This window comes from Martes martes (genome assembly GCF_963455335.1).
Source record: "Martes martes genome assembly, chromosome: 8".
Taxonomy (NCBI): Eukaryota; Metazoa; Chordata; class Mammalia; order Carnivora; family Mustelidae; genus Martes; species Martes martes.
The window spans coordinates 105,521,209-105,536,221 of record NC_137895.1 but is presented as its reverse complement, the minus strand read 5'-3'; the positions used below and the strand labels follow the sequence as shown (position 1 = coordinate 105,536,221).

The window sequence follows — 15,013 nt, the reverse complement described above, 5'->3', positions numbered from 1 at the left end:
TTATCTCCATTGTAAAAGCATTTCATTTTAACATAATTATGTCAGTCTTAAAGAAAAGTTGCAGTAGCACAAAGAATTTGCATATACCCTACTCGGATTTTCCAACTGTTGACATTTAACCACATTTGTCCATTTGGTTTTTTCCTGGCCTGTTTGGAAGTTGTGGTCCTTTACCTCTAAATGTTTCAATGTGTATTTTCTAGAAACAAGCATACTCTTTTTACATTACCACCATGTAACTTTCAAAATCAGGAAATTCACATCAATATAATTCTATTAGCTAGTTTACAGACATTATTCAAATTTTGACAATTGTTCCCATACTGTCATTTATAGAAAAAGGAAATTTGAAATCACAGATTTCATTCAGTTTTCATTGTCTCCTTAGCCTTCAAGTCCTCAGTTTTTCTTATCTTTCATGACCCTGGCATTTTTAGGCATGTAGTCTATTTATTTTGTACAATATTCCTCCATCTTAGTTTTTCTGTTTCATTTCCATTATTTTAGGTGAGGAAAATAAGACTCAAAGTTAGACAATAAATGGAGACTTCAATATAATTGAATTCAATATAATTTTGACTTCAATATAATATCCTATGCCTTCAAAATAATAACTTAATTCACTTATATGTATATATAACTCACTTTTGCATTTATTATAATAATCTGTCAAGACAGATGGTCAAACACCAGCTGCTTGACTATTTGCCATTTAAACTGAACCTTTGAATGGGGAGTAGGTTTCAAGGCAAAGGGCAAGCCTTTACACTCGTACTCTAATTTCATTAGGACAGAACCACTGCATTTTCTCTGTTGGTTATATCTACAATTTCATTTTTTCAAGAAGGATACTTTTTCTAAGATTTTGAAAAACATTAAATGAGATGACCCTTAAGTTTATTTCAAGTAGTGCTGAATAGAAGAATGGAAGAATAGGTAAGAGAAGCAGAGGTAGAGACCTATACAAGCAAGAGGAAGAAAAAGAAAAAAAAAACCCCGAATTACTAAAATCCCTTTAGAAAAAGCAATTTCTAAAAATTCAGCAAACTTTAAAATAATATTCCTAAGATATTGCATTAAGTACAGTGTCTAGCCTTCTACAGCCTAAGTTCTGATACCAGTTCAGACAGATACTAAATCCTAGTTCACATGCTGCTTCCTCCATGAAGCCTTCCTGCTGACTCTTTAGAAGTAACATCTTCATTCTTCTCAAATTCCATTATCTGGACTTCTTATCATATACCATTTTTAGACTCTGTTGTAGTTATTTCTTTTTTTTGTCTTTATGATTTTATTTATTTATTTGACAGAGAGAGAGCGAGCGAGAGAAAGAGAGCGCGCACAAGCAGGGGGAATGGTAGGCAGAGGGAGAAGCAGATTCCCTGCTGAACAGGGACCCGGATGAGGGACTCAATTCCAGGACCCTGGCATCATGACCTGAGCTGGAGGCAGACACTTAACTGAGTGAGCCACCCAGGCACCCCTGTGTTGTAGTTATTTCTGTATGTCTTATTTCTCTACTACATTGTAAGTTCCTTAAGAGTTGGTACTGCCTTTCATTCTCTTTGTATTCTCTATAGTTCCTTGCATGGTATTTTGCACACAATAAATGTTCAATAAATACTTGTTGCATGAATGCAATACAACCAGTCCCTTCATTATTTGGGAAAATAAAACGAAAATACTGTCATATAAAAGAGGCATTCAGGGCACCTGGGTTAAAGCCTCTGCCTTTGGCTCAGGTCATGATCTCGGGGTTCTGGGATCGAGCCCCACATTGGGCTCTCTGCTCAGCTGGGAGCCTGCTTCCCCCTCTCTCTCTGGCTGCCTCTCTGCCTACTGTGATCTCTGTCTGTCAAATAAATAAATAAAGTCTTTTAAAAAATAAAAAATAAATAAAAGAGGCATTCGATTTGTTCTTTATGATCTCAAAGGATGAATCAAGAAGGCAGAAGTTTGATATAGAAGCACTTTCTTCCAATTAGAGTTGTCCAAAAATAGATTTGCTGACTTGTGAGGTGAGGTTTCTTATCTTGCAGTTTCTACCAGCAGAAATAGGATGATTATTGAAGGCACATAGAGTGTAATCTTACTCAGCTCTGAAAGTCTCTTGGTGGCCAGAGCATTAACCCTGAAGCCAGACCACCTGAGTTCAAAGTTGGGCTGAGTCACTTACTACATGGGTGGTTTTGGCAAACCACTAAATCTCTGTGACCTAGTTTCTGTGTCTATAAAATGGGGATAATTTCTCTGAGTCTAAGACACAATTGTTTTAACATTTCTGAAATCAGGGTGCTTATTAGAATAACTGTCACCCTGATGGCAGTTGTGGCTTAATTGTCAGTTCATATTGTTCATACTTGAAATGAGCTATATGCAATCTTAGTACACCACATGTATTTAAAAATAGCTTTCAAAAAATTAGTGTAGGGATGCCTGGGTGGCTCAGTCAGTTAAGCATCAGACTCTTGATTTTGGTCCAAGTCCTAGTCTCAAGGTCGTGAGATCAAGCCCTGTGACCAGCTCTGTGTTGAGCATGGAGCCTGCTTGGGATTCTCTCTCTTCTCCCTCAGCACCCCCCCCCCAAACCCCGTCCCACTTGCGCATGCTCTCTCTCTCTCTTAAAAGAAAAGAAAAGAAAAGGAAAAAAGAGACAGTATAAACTGACATTGAAACTAAACATTTTTGTGTATGCAAAAAGGCAAGGAAACAGAGCAATAGGTGTTAATTTCAGATTAGTGAACAGGTATGTATCATTAATCGGAAGTTTTTTCTTTTCTTTCTTAATGGTAAGTAAAATAATGGTGAGTCTTAAACTTGACAATATCTTAGATCCAGTGAATCTGGTATCTCATTGGTTATCTCATGAAGTCATTATAAAGATTGTAAGATTAAACATGTTAAATCACATAAACTGCTTAGAACAGGGCCTGGCACGAAGCACCATGTAAGTTCTCTTGTTATTATATTTTTATGTAATGAAATAGTCAAGAGTCGCCCTCTCTAATCCAGCTTCTGATGGAGTGGCATAAACAGTAAAGTCGTGGGGACCGAAAAAGGAAAACTAGGGGTTTCTCCAAGGTGAAAACATAGACTTGGAAACTAGGAATTAATGCCATCAATGTAGAGGAAAGCTTCTGATAATACAGTAAGTTCTTGGAAAGCCAGACTCTTTAAACTTTTCTCAGTAAGAAGGAATGCAAATGAGGACTCCAAACGAAGACAAGGTTGTGCTGGTAGCACTGGCCTTCTTTCTCTTTCATGCCCAACGGGCTCTAGGCTGACCGGTGTTTCCATTCTGCCACTTTACAGTCTGCCAGGAGGTCCACCATTTTGAAGATAAATCCCTTATAAAAGGCTCACTTCATAGTTTTTAAAGATTAATTATTTTATTTTAGAGAGAAACTGCAAGCAAGGAGGAAGGGCAGAGGGAGAGGGAGAGAGAGAATCTCAAGCAGCCTCCCTGCTGTGCTGGGAGCCCGACCTGGGGTTTGGCCCCACCACCCTGAGATCGTGACCTGAGCCGAAATCAAGAGTCGGGGCTTAACCCACTGAGCCATCCGGGTGCCCCTAGACTCACTTCATTTTCAGCACTTACTGATACTACAGTGACAGGAAGAGCGAGCCCTGCATCTCCAAACTTCCTTGCCTGCCACTGCCTCAAGTCCTGTGAAAATAGTTTCTCCCCCAGAGATTAGTAGGGAAAAGGTACTTTGCATTGAGGCAGGGTAGTTCTGATCCCAGCTGGCTCCAGGTCGGAAACTGTTTGGATTTTGAGCCCAAGGTAGGTTTTGTGGGATGAAAATGATTGAAAGAATGCAGGATGGAGATTTCCACATGACAACTGATGGCGTGAGGGCTCAAAGCCTCTTCTTGTTAAGGAACAGGCAGGAGAATGTACGGGAAATGAAGGGTTAATTCACGTCCTGCTGCCGGCTGAGACCTACACCTGGTGTTAAATCCTTCCCAGGGTCCCAGCTGCTGCTTGTCAACAAACAATAGTCAGCCGGTCATCTCTTAAAGTTCGCTGCTGTTACTCTGGGGTTAGGTTCACCTCTGCATCCCTTCGTAGGGTAGGGTCACTCAAGGCGGAAGGGTGGGGGGAGCAGGGGAAGGATTTGTGGGACGAGAGACATTCTTCCTTCTCTCTTACTCCAGGATACCCGTGGGCTCCAGAAATGAAGGGTCCGTGAGCTCTGAAAATATATTTGATTGCTGTTTAGTCTGTTTCATATCCCTCCTTTCAGTTCTCCTCACACCGCGGTGACAACTCAGGTAGGAAAGACAGATTTTTAGTATGCCTGGTTTAAGTGTGTGCAGAGTCGCAGAAATAGTGGTACGGGGAGGAGAACGGACTGCAGAGCTCACAGCGGGGTGCTCTAAGGTTACGAAAAGTAACGTTCTTGTTACCAGGTATGAGTCAACCCCTCCTGTCTCTACCTCAAAGAATTATGCTTGGGGGAGGGGCTTAAAAATAAATGAAAAGAATTATGCTCAGGATAAAGTAGAATTTTAAAAATCCCAGGGGCTCCTGGGTGGCTCAGTCAGTTAAGCATCTGACTTTGGCTCAGGGCATGTTCTCAGGGTCCTGGGATCGAGCCCCTGCCCTGTATCCAGCTCCCTGCTCAGAGGGGAGCATGCTTTTCCCGCTCCCTCTGCTTGCCACTCCCCCTGCTTGGGCTCTCTCTGTCAAATAAATGAATAAAATAAAATAAATCTTTAAAAAAACCAAAATCCTGGGGCATGTTAGAAGGAGCTTGTTTGATAAACACCAGGTGTATTAATTTATTAGTTAATTAATTAATTAAAAGTAGGCTCTGTGGCCAATGTGGGGCTTAAACTCAGGACCCTGAGATCAAGGGTCGCATCCTTTACGGATTGAGCCAGCCAGGGCCCCAACAGCAGGGGTTTTAATATGAATAACTTGGTTGTGGTGAGGCGAGTTGAGGAAGTATCAGAATGCCAATCGGCCGCGCAATTGTGTAGCTGGGATGGGAGGCATAGACTGAGAGAAACAAAGAATGCCTCGGCTGCCATTTAGGCAACACTTTATTTCTGTTTGCTGGGGCTAGAGGAAACAAATGTGTACATTTATAAAAAAAGATAAAATCACTTACATTCCCATTGCCCAGAAAAATCTGTTGTTTCTTTTGGTCTTTTTAAGAAAATGAATACATCTATAATATATACGGTCCAAAATTAGTATCACATTGCATTTACAGTATTTTAAAATTTTTTATTTGGAAATAATTCCAAACTTACAGAAAGTTGCAAAAGTAAAAAGAACACACAGAATACCTGTCCACCCTTTACCCAGATACGGTTTCTTGTTAACATTTTACTCCATCTGCCTTGTCATTTGTTTTCTTTGTCGTCTGTCTGTATCTATCATCTATATCGATAAAAAGTGTAAAGGTGAGTTACTTACATCATGGCTCTATCACCCCTGAATACTTCTGTGTATATTTCCCAAGACTAAGGATTTTTCTCCTCCATAACCACAGTTGTCAGCTTTATAAATTTATAAATTTACATTGATTTAAGAATTTCATGTAATCTACTACCCATATTCCAGTGTTATTGACTGAGCCAAAAATGTCCTTTCTAACATTTCCCCCATCCAGCACGGTCTAGGGTCAGGCATTACACATGGTTGTCAAATATCTTTAGCCTCCTTTTTTCTGGAACATTTCCATAGCCTTTATCTTTTCTGACATTTACGTTTTGAAGAATGCAGTGCCTCATGCCCCAGCCCCTAACAGATACACTTTTTCTTGTAATTGAACCCTCTTCATTTTGTTTGTCTGATGTTGCTTTGTGATTAGGTCGAGGTCACACATTCTCTCTGGAACACCACACAGGTGATGCTGCGTCTTTCTCAGGATGTCACATTTGGAGATAATGGCTGGCTACCCTTCCTTGGTAATGTTAATTTTGATCACCTACTCAAGGTTTGCCCAATTTCTCCACTATACTCTTACTTTTTTTTCCCCTCCTTTGCAACTTATTAGTTTATGGGGAGACAATTTCGGATCATGCAAATAGTCTACTCCTCATGAAAATTTCCCCTTAAATTTAGTACCCATTGATGATGCTTGCCTGCTGATGATGCTTGATGGTTGCCAAATGATCATTTTCCAAGTCTGGCATTTCCTCGACATCTGTCAGTTAGCCTTTGTCATTCTGCTAAAACACAAGACCTCCCTTTTATTATTGTTTTTTAATTCAGAAGGACTCATTAATTATTCTCAGTTCAATTTTTCCACATGTTAGAAAAGCCAGGTTATCTTATCACCATTCCCCCCCCCCCCCCCCCCCCCCCCCCCGTACACATTCCATCTGGGGCTTGTCATTCTTCTCTCCACTCTGCACTGATAGGCCTCTGGCCTGCTGCATAGCTGCCTTCCAGAGATTTTTACTTCTTACCATCTCAGAAATTTCATGGCCTTTTTTCTGTGTTGGATCCTGTTTCCTAAATCCTGTGCTTTCGTCCTTCCTCATTTTATTTTTGTTTTTAAAGTAGGTTCCATCCCAATGCGGAGCTTGAACTCATGACCCAAAGATCAAAACCTGAGCTGAGACCAACAGTCAGAAGTTCAACTGCCTGAGCCACTCAGGTGTCCCCTCTTCCTAAGTTTTGTTTTACATTTTGATACATTCTTACCTTTTTTTTTTTTTAAAGATTTTATTTCTTTATTTGACAGAGAGACACACAGCGAGAGAAGGAACACAAGCAGGGGGAGTGGGAGAGGGAGAAGCAGGCTTCCCACTAAGCAGGGAGCCTGATGCAGGGCTGGATCGCAGGACCCTAGGATTATGACCTGAGCCAAAGGCAGACACTTAACCAACTAACCCACCCAGGCGCCCCACATTCTTACCTTTTAAAAAAAGGTGGGCAACCAGTGAATTTTTTTTCTGAGAACATGTCTGTCTAAAAATATCTTTACTTTTACTCTCACTTTATTGATAGTTTGGATACTGAATTCTGGGCTGGAAATTATTTTCCCTCAGAATTTTGAAGGCCTCTCTCTAGTGTCATTTAGCTTCTATTGCTGTACAAGGGAAGCCCAAGGCCATTCTGATTCCTGATCCTTTTGATGTAACTGGATACTTTGTATATAATGATACCTTTTTGGTATTCATTTTGGATATTTTCATTTAAGAAATTTCCTCCATCTGTGATGATCTAAAATTTCTCAGCATAGCTTTTTAATTAATCATGCAGAGCTCTACTGTGGGTTCCTTCAATATGAAGATCTATAGACACATAGACATCTTTTCAGTTCTGAAAACTTCTTTTGTGTTTTTTCTTTATTAACTTCTTCCTTGTGTTTTGTTATTCTCTTTTTCCAGAAAGCTATTTGTCAGATACTGGAGTTCCTTGACTGACACTTTAATTTTCTTATTATTTCTCTTTTATCACCCATTGTTTGGATCAACTGTCTGGGAGATTTCCTTGACTTTCTCTTCCAAACCTATCAGAGATGTTTACGTTAGCTATCATATTTTTAATTTCTAAAAGCTTTTTAAAAATTTTTTTTTCTTAGAACACACTATTCTATTCATGAATAGACTATAATATCTTGTTATCTGAGAAAATTATTTGTTTTCTTTTTTTTTAAGATTTTATTTATTTATTCATTTGTCAGAAAGAAAGAGAGAGAGAGAGAGCACACAAGCAGGCAGAAAGGCAGAGAGAGAAGCAGGCTCCTGCCGAGCAAGGAGCCCGATGTGGGACTCGATCCCAAGACCCTGGGATCATGACCCAAGCTGAAGGCAGGGGCTTAACCCACTGAGCCACCCAGGCGTTCCATTGTTTTCTTGAAAAAAAATATTTTCCATTCGCCTTGTCTCTTGGTTTTACTTTTTCAATTTTTTTTTAAAATTTTATGTCAAAGATATTCCTTGGTTCCTTTATTGCCCTCACACTTAAGAATGAACTATTAATCAGTTCATTGGAGACCTTGATGGTATGGAGGCTCTTTGATTTACTTTATTGTAGGCAAGTTTTTAAAGACTTATTTTATTCTAATTTAAAAAAATGTTTAGCTGCGCCTGGAAGTCTCAGTTGTTAAGCATCTGCCTTTGGCTCAGGTTCTGATCTCAGGGTCCTGGGATTGAGCCCTGTGTCTGGCTCCCTGCTCAGCAGGAAGCCTGCTTTTCCCTCTCCTCCTGCTGTTCCCCTTACTGTCCTCTCTCTCTTTCTCTGTCAAATAAATAAATAAAATTTTTAAAAAAATAAAAACTGTTTAATTGTGGTAAAATACACATAAAATTTACCAGCTTAACCATTTTTAAGTGTATAGCTCAGTAGTATTATATATTCACATTGTTGTGCAACCAATCTCCAGAACTTTTTTCCTCTTGTAAAATTGAAATTCAATGTCCATTAAATAACAACTCTCCATTTCCTGTTTCCCCTAGCCCCTGATAATACTCTTAATACTTTTCATCTTTATGAATTTGACTACTTTAGGTATCTCCCATAAGCAGAATTGTACAGTGTTTGTTTTTTTGTTACAGGCTTAATTCACTTAGCATAATGTCCTTAAATTTCGTCATATTGTACCAGGTGTCAGAATTTACTTCCTTTTTAAGGCTGAATCATATTCCATTGTATGTATTTACCACATTTTGCTTATCCACTTATCTGTTAATGGACATTGGGGTGCTTTCTCCTTTTGGCTATCATGCATAATGTTGCTATGAACATGGGTATATAAATATCTCTTTAAGGGGCGCCTGGGTGGCTCAGTCGTTAAGCATCTGCCTTAGGCTCAGGTCATGATCCCAGGATCCTGGGATCAAGCTGCACTTCAGGCTCCCTGCTCAGTGGGAAGCCTTCTTCTCCTTCTCCCACTCCCCTGCTTGTGTTCCTGCCCTTGCTCGCTCTATCAAATAAATAAATGAAATCTTAAAAAAATATATCTCTTTAAGACTATGCTTTCAATTCTTTTGAGTATATACCTGGAAGGAGAATTGCTGGGTCAAATAGTAATTCCATTTTTAATTTTTTGAAGAACCATTATGTGGTTTTCCATAGTGTTTGCCCCATTTTACATTCCTACCAATAGGGCTCAAAGGTTCCAATTTTTCTACATCCTCATCAACACTCTAAAATTACTATTAGCCATCCTAATGGGTGTAGGCAAGCTGTTTTATGTGTATAATTTTGGACCCTGCTTTTTCCACAGAAAAAGATCTTGGACAATTTTTGCATGTCAATGGACATTTAAACATGATTTTTAATGGCTGTATTATTATTATTTTTTAAGGATTTTATTTACTTATTTGAGAGAGAGAGAGAGAGAGAGAACATGAGTGGGATAGGGGTGAAGGGGCAGAGAGAGAGAGAGGCAGAGGAAGAAGGAGAAGCAGCCTACTTACTAAGCAGGGAGCCTGATGTGGGGCTTCATCCCAGGACCCAGGAATCATGATCTGAGCTGAAGGCAAGAGCTTAACTAGCTGAGCCACCCAGGTGGCCCTCATGGCTGTATTATTTAAGAGATCCCATAATGTGGTATTTTAATTTGTTTCCAGTACTTTTTAGGGTAGAAATCTTTGTGTACATCCCTGATATTTTCTTTAGCTGATAAGGTCCTAGAAGTTGAATTCCTGGGTCAGAGTCTATATATATATATATATATATATATATATATATATATACACACACACACACACACACACACACATATATATGTATATATATATTTTAAGATTTTACTTATTTCTTTGAGAGAGAGAGAACAAGCCAAGGGAAGAGGTGGAAGGAGAAGAAGGCTCCCTGCTGAGCGGAGAATTGGATGTGGGACTTAATCCCAGGGATCTGGGATCATGACCTGAGTAGAAGACAGACCATCAACCAACTGAGCCACTCAGGCATCCCTGAAGCATATGTAATTTTAATATATATTGTCAGATTTCTTTCCTAAAAGGTTGTATCAATTTATATTCCTACTAGCAGTATAAGAGTATCATCTGCACTGAGTATTATCAGATAATATTAATTATTTTAAAGTAAGCTCTTCACCCAACATGGGACTTTAACTTATGACCCCGAGATCAGGAGTCCCATGCTTCACCAACTGAGCCAGTCAGGCATCCCTCAGACAACGTTATTTTAATGTATGATCATAAATACAAGGTTAGCAAGAATATACATCAACTGACAACAATGGTTAAATCTGAGAATAGGACTGGTTCTGATGTATGAGTGGTCAAATAAAATGTTTTTGTTTTTATTGTTTATATTTTTCAATAAGAATGTGATCATGTAAATTTGTACGAAATATTTTAATTTCCTAAATTAATAAGGAAATGAGTGAAATGATACACTGATTTTAATATGCATGATTTTTTACTTTTATTAATATTAAAACTTTTTTCATATTTATTGTATTTATCCTTTTGTGAAATACCTACTCAAACCATTTGCCTGTTATTCTTGTTAGAACTTTTTATACACAAGCTCTCTTTACCATTCATGATACTCCCCCTTTTTCATGTTTACTTCTAAAGTTTATTTTATTTTCAACTTTTAGAAGTTTAAAAAATTTTTTTTAATTTTTTTATTTTAATACAGAAGTTTAAAAAGTTTTATGTAGATAGTTACATTTTGTCCCTCTTTTACTTTACGATTTATGTCTCATTTTTATACTTAGAAAGTCCTCCATTCTGAGGGATACTCATCTGTGTATCTTTTATTTTGCTTTACGTATATCTGTGTTTACCATTTCACTCTTGAATTCAACTATAATTTATTTTAGTGTGTGTTTTGATAAGGAATCTAACCCAAATGGTTAACTAATCGTCCCAACACCATTTTAAAAGTAAATCATTCCTTTCTTGGTTGATTTGAAATGCTACCTTTACCAAATAAATTGTTCGTGCTTTGGATCTGATTTAGGCTTTTACTCAGCTTCCGATGGTGTTACTGGGAAGAGTGAGTAGTCATCCAGGAAATGACTTGTTCTGGAGTATTGCTGCTCAGATAATGAACGGTCTGGTTAAAGGGGTGTACTGAAACAACCAATTTGGAAACGTCAGCGAATGATTTTGTTGGAGTTCTTAAGTACTTAAGAGGGGTTGTGATGACTAAACATTTTGATCTTGTTTTTGAACACTGCTAATAGGGTGTCCAGTTGCAAGGCACAGTTCCAAGGGCCATTCTAAAGAACTCCCTTCCTACATGTCGCCACACTCTCATTTCCCTCCGGTCCCAGCTAATTTAAGAAGCCATCGGGTGATGAGTGTGCGTGTGCGCGCACGTGTGTGTGTGCGTGCGCGGGGCAGTAGTGGGAGAGGAAGAGGGCTTAATGAGCAAATGTGTCCACACTATCTCGGTTTGCTGAGTCTGCCTGGGGTGGAATCTGTAAAGGACTGTGATGACCATTCTAAAGAAGACTTAAAATCATGTTTTTTTTTTTTTTTTTCCTGCAGTATCCCTCGGGTGCACCGACGGATCCGAGAAGTTCCTACCCGCCCCATCGCTTCATTCTATCCGGGGATTGGTTTTGTGAGATCTCTCAGTAAGGCGCCGAAATGCTCCTCGTTAGCTCGCCGAGTCCGCCAGGGGGCAGCAGAGACCTGGGCGGCCGCAAAAGTAAAGGAGTTTGGGGGAGATGGAGGCAGTGGGAGTGACTCAGAGAAATTGGCCTTGGCACGTCGTAGTCAGCGTCGCGCTGCCAGGTTGCTTTACGGCTTTCGGCAGATTGCCTTGGGGCTCTTCTCCCTTGACTTAATTTTTAGCTCCTCCTCCTGTCCTTCCCGCCAGCCCCGGTCTGGCACTCGATTTGGACCTTCTTCCCAGAGTTCTCTTGAAGTTCTTTCCCAGTATCCTCTGCGCGGCTCTATCTAAACTCCCTTCCCCGTGCATTTAGCCTAGACCGAGCTCCCTGCGTGCACCGCGCGCTGCCAGAGGCGCGTAAGTGGAGAGGAAGGGAGGGAGGACGGCCCAATTGGGTGGTTCCGGCCCGGGGTTATGGAGCGTGGGCGGTGCAGATTCTCAGTAGATCGATTGGGAAGGCGGTTGAAGTCGTCCTGAGGGCTCCAGCAGCTTGGTCCCGAGTTCGGGGCCTGTACTAGTTAGAACAGTAGGAGTTCAGGGTCAGGGCTTACTGAGAGTTTGGTTAGGAGGGACAGGGGTACAGGAAACTTGGACCAATACCCTGAGACCCCACGATGGGGTGCCGGCGGTGTATTAATTGTGGCGGTCCCGTGCGCGGGTGTGAAACCTGCCACATGCTGCCTGTTGACAGGAGTGAAGGGTGCTGAAGTTTGTGTCCTTAGCTAGGCAGAGTCGAGAGGAGTGGCCGCAGTTGGGAAGGAATTACTCATCTACAGGAATCTGACATTGGTGTTTAGCCGCATAGCTAGCCTTCTTAGGGTGTTTTTTTTTAATTGAGATGCAATTCATATGCGATTAAATTCATCCATTTAAACAGTTCCGTGGGCTTAGTATATTCACAAGGTTGTGCAACCATCACCATTATCTAGTCCCATAACATTTTTATCACCCTGAAAAGAAACCCACAACTGGTTAGCAGGCACTTCTCATTTGCCCCCATCCCCACCCCGCTAATCTGCCTTTTGCCTCTGAATTTGCCAATTCTAGGTATTTCGTGTAAGTGGAATCCTACAGTTTTTGTGTGTTGGGCACATTTTCACCAAGCATAACGTTTTCAAGGTTCATGCATATTGTAGCATTGTCAATACTTTATTCCTTTTTATGGCTGAATAATAGTAATAATCCCTTGTAGGGATATACCACATTTTGTTTCTACATTAGTTGATGAACATTTGGGTTGTTTCTACTTTCTGCTTCCTAGACCTATTAAGGTTTATTCCTCCACAGAACTCACAGTCTGAGGTATGTTTTTAAATGTAATTCTCCTAAGCCAGCATTTAACTCTGGGACTGGCTCAGGTATTTTAGTGGCCTCAGGTCTGGTATCTTTTAGGGAAAGTTGTCTTTCCCTAAACTGCTAATTGTAGTGGTAACTAGCAGAGAAATATTTGTGTTGCTGCATGATGTGTGCCATGACCTTGTGATACAAACTGGGTGTAGGCGGATGAGTGAATGAAAAATGTAGCTGATATAACTGTGGGAGAGCGGTTTTATCTCAAAACCAAACAAAAAAACCAGTAGTTGATCCTCATTATTCATAGACTCTTTTTTTTTTTTAAGATTTTATTTATTTATTTGACAGAGAGAGATCACAAGTAGGCGGAGAGGCAGGCAGAGACAGAGGGGGAAGCAGGCTCCCCACTGAGCAGAGAGCCCGATGTGGGGCTCGATCCCAGGACCCTGAGATCATGACCTGAGCCGAAGGTAGAGGCTTAACCCACTGAGCCGCCCAGGTGCCCCTATTCATAGACTCTTTATTTGGGACTGTACCTACCCATAAATTTTTGTAACCCTTAAATCAACACTCATCGTGCTTTGAGACATATTTAGTGTCACATTTTTCTCATTTTTGTACTTTTTGTTAGTGATTTCGCAGTTTGGAATGGCTTCCAAGCATGTGGCCGAAGTGCTGTCTAGCATTACAAGTGCAAGAAGGCTGTGATGTCTCTTACAGAGAAAAGAAAGCTTCTTTTAGATAAGCATTGTTCAGGTATGAGTTACATGCTTCTGGCTGTGAGGTCAGTATTAGTGAGTTAATATATATTGAATGTGGTATCTTTCAGTAGAAACACACAGAAAATAAGATTCTGTATTGACTGGTTTAAGAAAATGTGACCAGAGGCTCACAAGGACCTAACCCTGTGTTTCCCCTTGGAGCAAATGGTTCAGTATTTGATAATTCAGTGTTCATGATGACTTCATAGAACTACCGTGAATGAGAATTGACTGTATAACCAATGTAATTATTTAAGGACAGAAAGACTAGTGTGGATTTTCTTCTATCTCTGTAACTTCTAACATTTTTCCACTCAAGGCATTCATTTTTTAATACCATACTGGCAGTTTTAAAGTGAAGAGAAGCTAAAATAAGAGTAAAATGCTCCTTATACCAGTGCTGGGTCAGGTCTATGTTAAGTGCTGGAGATTCAGTAATTAGTATATGGACTTTCTGTTCTTGAATGGCTGAGTGTGGATTAGAGTGTAGTATCTGCCTTTTTTTTTTGGAATGTGTGTTTTGGTGTATGTCTACAATGCTAGAGAACATAGGATTGATTCTATTTAGAGTGTAACCTGCATAAGGCTTCAAAGAGGAGATGACATTTGAAGTTTCACAAAATGTTACAGCAGCATGTACATACATGAAAATAAAAGAAAAAAAACTTGATCTCTAATCCTGCTGTTCTTTATCCTTGCAATCAGATCCTTGCCCATCACTGAGTTGCCAGTTCTGCCCCCTGTAATACATATCCAGAGTCCATTCTTTCTTCACATGGCCATGATCTTCCTTTATCAGTTTCTTTCTGGACTGTTGGAACAGACTCCTAACTTATCCCTCCCTCATTCACTGTTGACAAAGAGCCTTCTGATGCCTGAATATAATCTCATCATTCTCAGCTTAAAATTTCCATTGCTGTCCCAAGGTTTATAAACTAATGTTTCAAACTTTTTAAGGTGACTAATATTACCCTTCATGCCCTGCCTATCCTGTCTTTTTTTTTTTTTTTTTTAAGATTTTATTTATTTCACGGAGAGCAGGGGGAGTAGTAGAAAGAGAAGCAGGCAATCCACTGAGCAGAGAGCCTGATGCTGGGGTCTATCCCAGGACCCTGGGATCATGACCTGAGCTGAAGGCAGAGGCGTAGGCAACTGAGCCACCAAGGTGCCCCCTGTCCTTTCTTTAATACAGATGAGAAAAGATCAGACAAAAGAGGAAAATTCCCGTATGTAACATGCCTCATTCCTTATTCCTTCTTTCCTCTCTCCGCTTATAATTAGAAATGCTTTTAGGTGAGAAGGAAGTAGATCAGAATAAAAACATTTTTACAAATCTCGTTGACCTTCTTAATATCTCTCAAAATCATCCATTTTTCGCTCATAGCCCCTGTCC

The 15,013-nt window shown here is 40.0% G+C and overlaps 1 protein-coding gene across 3 annotated transcripts in view; it reads left to right on the top strand.

Annotated features, from left to right (window-relative positions):
* Window positions 1-11,521: 11,521 nt before the first annotated feature.
* The window catches only part of RAD52 (RAD52 homolog, DNA repair protein), a 37,968-nt gene continuing 34,476 nt past the window's right edge, over window positions 11,522-15,013 (top strand). The window contains exons 1-2 of one of the 3 annotated variants that reach the window (XM_080810684.1): window positions 11,883-11,923; window positions 13,491-13,615. The gene's annotated coding sequence lies outside the window, so the exon portion shown is untranslated. Of the gene's footprint in view, window positions 11,529-11,882; window positions 11,924-13,490; window positions 13,616-15,013 lie in introns of those variants that run through there. The other 2 variants (XM_080810686.1, XM_080810685.1) reach the window with 2 other exon arrangements.